The sequence below is a fragment of the Lolium perenne genome, chromosome 4 (assembly GCF_019359855.2).
Source record: "Lolium perenne isolate Kyuss_39 chromosome 4, Kyuss_2.0, whole genome shotgun sequence".
NCBI lineage: Eukaryota > Viridiplantae > Streptophyta > Magnoliopsida > Poales > Poaceae > Lolium > Lolium perenne.
Genome location: NC_067247.2, coordinates 186,528,691 through 186,534,807, shown reverse-complemented (window position 1 = coordinate 186,534,807; position 6,117 = coordinate 186,528,691). Strand labels below are relative to the sequence as shown.

Below are 6,117 nucleotides of genomic sequence, written 5' to 3'. Positions count from 1 at the left end.
AGGCAATGCACGAACGCATGTTCTTCCAAATGATCCAGTTTTCCTAGCTGCTGTCAAAGAATCTGGACGGGACATTAAGTTGCTGCAGCAGCCTCCAAACTCACCTGACTTGAATGCCCTGGATCTTGGCTTTTTCAGCTCCATACAATCTCTGACAGTTCAGTATGCACCTACCACACTAAAGGAACTAATTGAGTCGGTTGAACAAGCCTTTGATGGTTATGATGTGGATACACTAGTTAGAGTGTTCATAACCCTTCAGACTGTCATGATCGAGGTGATGAGAGTTGATTTCAGGCTGTAGTAAACATTCCCTAAACGCTGAAGAGAAGGGTGGTGTTTTTGACCTAGATGATCTGGCGAAGCGCGGAGCACTCGATGCAGGTCTCGATCTCATGGAAGGACTGCACGATGCACCCCACCACGATGATAGGCGCCTTGAGCTGAAACATTGAAGAGCAGAAATCATTACCACCACGGGCAACCTGAAGAATCATGAGCAGCCCAGGCCTGCATCAGCCTTGAAGCGCAAGAAGGTTAATCACCAGGATGCGCCTGAGCTCCGGTAGCCAGTAGGTGCTGAGCCTCTCGAGCGTGGAGAGCCTGTCGCAGGCATAGGTGAGCACGACGGTGTCCGCGGCCTGGCACTCGGCGATCAGCTTCAGCTTCTGCTCCGGGATGCGGCGCGGACAAGAACGGGGTCAATCACCGGCCCAAATCGAGCAATCAAATCAATCAATCCGCAATCGAAATCCAAGACATGGGTGGAATCTTGAGAGGATGGAGGAGGGGGGAGCGGGCTTGACCTGGAGGAGGTGTCGATGATGGTGATGGGGACGCGGTCGGGGAAGTAGTCGGCGGGAGGCGGGTGTGGGGCATGACCTTGGGTACGTTCTCGGGGAACTGCTCGGTGGCGATGGCGACGACGAGGCTGGACTTGCCGGTGCCGGGGTCGCCGATGACGATGCCGCCGGGCCGGGCCGCGAGGTTCGCCGCTGCGGCAGCCTCCATGGTCTCAGGCGCACTGACCGGGCGCCTAGGCTCAGGCGCAGGGCCGGAGCACGACGGTTTGGATGCCATGGCCTTGATTTGGGAGCACGAGGCGCAGGGCCGGAGCAAGAGGGGCCGCTCGAGGGGGCACGAGATGCAGATCTAGCAGAGACGGCACGACGGCGATGTCTTGGACGGGAAAATTTCAACCTTTCCCGGCGGCAGTTTCTTCGCGAGCGGCATCAACGCTGGAGAAGGCGGCGGGGGAGCAAGATGGTTGAAGCGCGGTAGGGGTAGGCAAGAAGGTGGCTTGGGGCGGAGATGGGGCGGCGGGGGTGGCTTGGGGCGGAGGGGGAGGTGAGGGGCGCCGGGGGCGAGCGGCGTGAGAGCAGCCAGCGGAGCGGGAGGGACGACCGTGACCGAGGAAGAAGACCAAACAACGAGATAAGCGGTGGGAGGACTTCCAATTTTGTCGGAAATTCACCAAGGGGGTTTTTGCAAAACGACCGTCAAATCAAGTAAATCGGGCCGGAGGGAGTACTTAATTTGAAACTTAGTGAGTAGAGAGAATCCCGAAGATACAAAACTAAACATAGGCTCTACTTTAATATACTATCCAAATTGCATCGAATGGGAATGGTAGATAAAAGACATTGTATATGTGCAAATTTGTACATCTACCATGTTGTTGGGTAATAAGGCAAAATTTTCATGATTAATTCTAGAATATTAAATATGACGACAACAACTACTAACATGTGAAACTCGAACATACTAGAAGCATTAATCAACATGAACAGTAGCATGGCAAACGGTACAAAATCCATCGCTAAACTGATCGAGATATGTAGCATGTACCGCTCTGGTGGAGGTGGTGGTGGCGGTGTAGCACAGTAGCAGTCATCATTGCAGCAACAACGTTGTTAACAACGAATTGAAGTAGACGGCGTTGAAGGCGACGGTAAGCAGCACCGCCTGACTTGGACGAAAGACGACCCGTGATGAAGAGCTTGAGTAGTCGCGCAGAGCGCTTCCCAAAAACCTAATTCGCCTTCTTCCGTATAGGGTCGCAAAGGCGAGGGGTTCCGGAGACCTGCTCTCCCGTTCGTCGGTGCACGCCGGCGGGCGGGATGGAGTAGACTACGATTGGTGACGCAAGCAGAGAGAGGTGGCAAAATCCTAACTTGTGTATTTGATGTGTTTCTGCAGTAGCCGGGCAAAAGATTATATAGGATCAGGAAACCCTAGGCAACGTGGGCCACACCCACATCGTACGCACATTTCGAGTCGGTTACATATTGCCCACGGTCCGGGAGCGACCCGAACGGACTAACTGTGACACGTCCATCCAGGTTTCTATTGGTTTTTCGGAAATGCAAAAAGAAAGCAAAGTCGAGGCTCGAGGTTCAATCCACTCACCACGATCGCATCGCGTCGCATCGAGATGAGCGACGAGGAGGAGGAGCGCGCGTGTACCACTTCTATTCTCACTCACTTACAAGTGGTGGAACAATCCACCTTGTAAGGTGGTCTAACTTCCTCCCAACTTTCCATGTGGACTAAACTTCTCACCTCTTGCCACTCCTAGTGAGCTACCACCAACTTGGGCTCAACATTTATAGGCTGCCACTATGTGGGCTTTGAGATTTATAGGGCAATCTAAAATCTAATGTGGGTCACTATATGTGGGCCTAATATTTCAAGAATCCCCCACCAGATCTCAAATACTTATTTAGAGATTTACCAAAACTCGGTGCTTGTTTATATACTAGTGTTTCAGCAGAGACTAGAGACCGTTAAGTTAAACTTCTGCCTAGAACTTTAAGCTACATCCATTCACACTTGAACAATGGACTAAGTCTTGAATTGTAAGTTTTGAGCGAACAGGTTGCACTCAAAGTCATAACCAGTACATGGCTGCCAGTAGCCTACCCCGCGGGTGAAGCATATGTGTCATACTTCGTGGTTGCTTCATGAGTTCACTAGAGATCACTCAAATCTCAAATATTACGATGTTTAACAATCAGACTCATATAGGTGTGTTCTTTCAATAATGCTCTGCACGACAGCACTTTGCTAAAATAGCCAACATAAATACATAAAGACTTGTTTCCAACCTGCCTTACATCAATTGAGAGTTGTGCATCTTCACATAGAGAGGGTTGCATAATACTCTTCTTAATTAAACCGCTAGTTTGTTCTTCCCAGGTCCTAATTCACAGAATCTCCGATGACAAAGGTTGGGTTACTACTATGGTGTAACATCAACGGGTCTCAAACACATCTCCCTCGATGCACTTTCTATAACATTACGTGATAGTCTCTTTGTTAAGGGATTAGATTTTTGTCTGTTTGAATATACGTAACAGTTATTACTTTGGAGTTTCGCAATTTCCTTATAGACTTCAAACGTCTCTTTACGTGTCTTGATGACTTCGCGTTATCCTTAGAATTATTCACTTCGACAATTACAGTTTGATTTTCACAATTGAAAAGAATTGTCAGAAGAGGTTTTTCAACCACAGGCAAGTCCAGCAAGAGCTCACGCAGCCATTCTGATTCAACAATGGTTGTGTCTAAAGCAGCAAGTTCTGCTTCCATAGTTGACCTCTTCAATATGGTTTGTTTGCAAGATCTCCATGACATTACGTCACCTCCAAAGGTAAATACATACCCACTAGTGGCGTAGAGATCAACTACATTAGAGATTCAATTTGAATCACTATATCCTTCAAGCACAGCTGGGTGCCTGAATAGTGGATCTCATAACTCATTGTACCACATAGGTAGCGCATGACCCTATCAAGTGCATGCAAATGATTAGTACCCGGGTTTGACATGAACCTACTCAACTTTCTAACAACAAAAGTGATGTCAGGTCTACTCACGCTCGCTAAGTACATGAGTGAGTCAATGATCTGACAATGTCTCAATTGATCTATGGCAATCCTCCGGTTCTTCCGTCTTGTCACACTGGGATCATAAAGTGTATGAAAAGACTTGCTATCAATATAGCTGAACGGGCTTAAGATCTTCTCAACATAAGGGGATTGCATTAGAGTTATCCCACTCTTGTTCTTAATCAGCTTGATGTTTAGAACCACATTAGCTTCTCCCAGATCTTTCACATCAAAACTATTTAACAAGAAAGACTTGACTTCATTTATTACTTTCATGTTTGTACCAAAGATCAGAATATCATCCACATACAAACATACTATAACCCCTTCGCCCCCACCATGGCGATAGTACACGCACTTGTCAGCCTCATTAACAGCAAAGCCTACATAAGTTAAAGTTCTATCATACTTCTCATGTCATTGCTTAGGTGCTTGTTTCGGGCCATATAAAGATTTCAACAACTTGCACACCTTTCTTTCTTCACCTTTTACTACAAATCCATCATGTTGATCCATATAGATTTCCTCTTCCAACTCTCCATTAAGGAAAGTTGTCTTTACGTCCATTTGATGAACGGTAATACCATAGGAGGCAACCATGGATAGTAATACTCGAATGGTGGTAAGTCTAGCGACAAGTGAATAGGTGATACGCGTGAAGCACACGTCCGTTGGGAACCCCAAGAGGAAGGTGTGATGCGTACAGCAACAAGTTTTCCCTCAGTAAGAAACCAAGGTTATCGAACCAGTAGGAGTCAAGGAACACGTGAAGGTTGTTGGTGACGGAGTGTAGTGCGGCGCAACACCAGGGATTCGGGCGCCAACGTGGAACCTGCACAACACAATCAAAGTACTTTGCCCCAACTTAACAGTGAGGTTGTAAATCTCACCGGCTTGCTGTAAACAAAGGATTAAATGTATAGTATGGAAGATGATGTTTGTTTGCAAAGAACAGTAAATAACAATGTTTGCAGTAGATTGTATTCAGATGTAAAAGAATGGACCGGGGTCCACAGTTCACTAGTGGTGTCTCTCCAATAAGATAAATAGCATGTTGGGTGAACAAATTACAATTGTGCAATTGACAAATAGAGAGGGCATAACAATGCACATACATATCACGATGACTACTATGAGATTTAATCAGGGCATTACGACAAAGTACATAGACCGCTATCTAGCATGCATCTATGCCTAAAAAGTCCACATTCGGGTTAGCATCCGCACCCCTTCCAGTATTAAGTTGCAAACAACAGACAATTGCATTAAGTATGGTGCGTAATGTAATCAACACAAATATCCTTAGACAAAGCATCGATGTTTTATCCCTAGTGGCAACAGCACATCCACAACCTTAGAACTTTCTCACATCGTCCCAGATTCAATGGAGGCATGAACCCACTATCGAGCATAAATACTCCCTCTTGGAGTTACAAGTATCAACTTGGCCAGAGCCTCTACTAGCAACGGAGAGCATGCAAGAACATAAACAACACATATATGATAGATTGATAATCAACTTGACATAGTATTCCATATTCATCGGATCCCAACAAACACAACATGTAGCATTACAAATAGATGATCTTAATCATGATAGGCAGCTCACAAGATCTAACATGATAGCACAATAAGGAGAATACAACCATCAAGCTACTGCTATGGAACCATAGTCCAAGGATGAACTACTCACACATCAATCCGGAGGCGATCATGGTGATGAAGAGTCCTCCGGGAGATGATTCCCCTCTCCGGCAGGGTGCCAGAGGCGATCTCCTGAATCCCCCGAGATGGGATTGGCGGCGGCGGTGTCTCAGTAAGGTTTTCCGTATCGTGGCTCTCGGTACAGGGGTTTTCGCGACGGAGGCTTTAAGTAGGCGGAAGGGTAGGGTTGGAGGCATCACGAGGGGCCCACACACTAGGGCGGCGCGGGCCCCTCCTTGGCCGCGCCGCCTTGGTGTGTCGCCACCTCGTGGCCCCAGTTCGTATCCCCTTCGGTCTTCTGGAAGCTCCGTGGAAAAATAAGACCCAGGGCATTGATTTCGTCTAATTCCGAAAATATTTCCTTTGTAGGATTTCTGAAACCAAAAACAGCAGAAAACAACAACTGGCTCTTCGGCATCTCGTCTATAGGTTAGTGCCGGAAAATGCATATAAATTATGTAAAGTATGTATAAAACATGTGAGTATCATCATAAAAGTAGCATGGAACATAATAAATTATAGA

General features: G+C 46.8%; 1 long non-coding RNA gene across 1 annotated transcript; it reads right to left on the bottom strand.

The window, feature by feature from the left end:
- Positions 1 to 324: 324 nt before the first annotated feature.
- Positions 325 to 1,531, bottom strand: LOC127295409 (uncharacterized). Its single transcript, XR_011756640.1, has 3 exons — positions 807 to 1,531; positions 546 to 668; positions 325 to 443 (listed from the first exon to the last, which is right to left on the bottom strand). It is a non-coding gene; the product is annotated as an uncharacterized lncRNA (long non-coding RNA).
- Between the last annotated feature and the right edge of the window lie 4,586 nt (positions 1,532 to 6,117).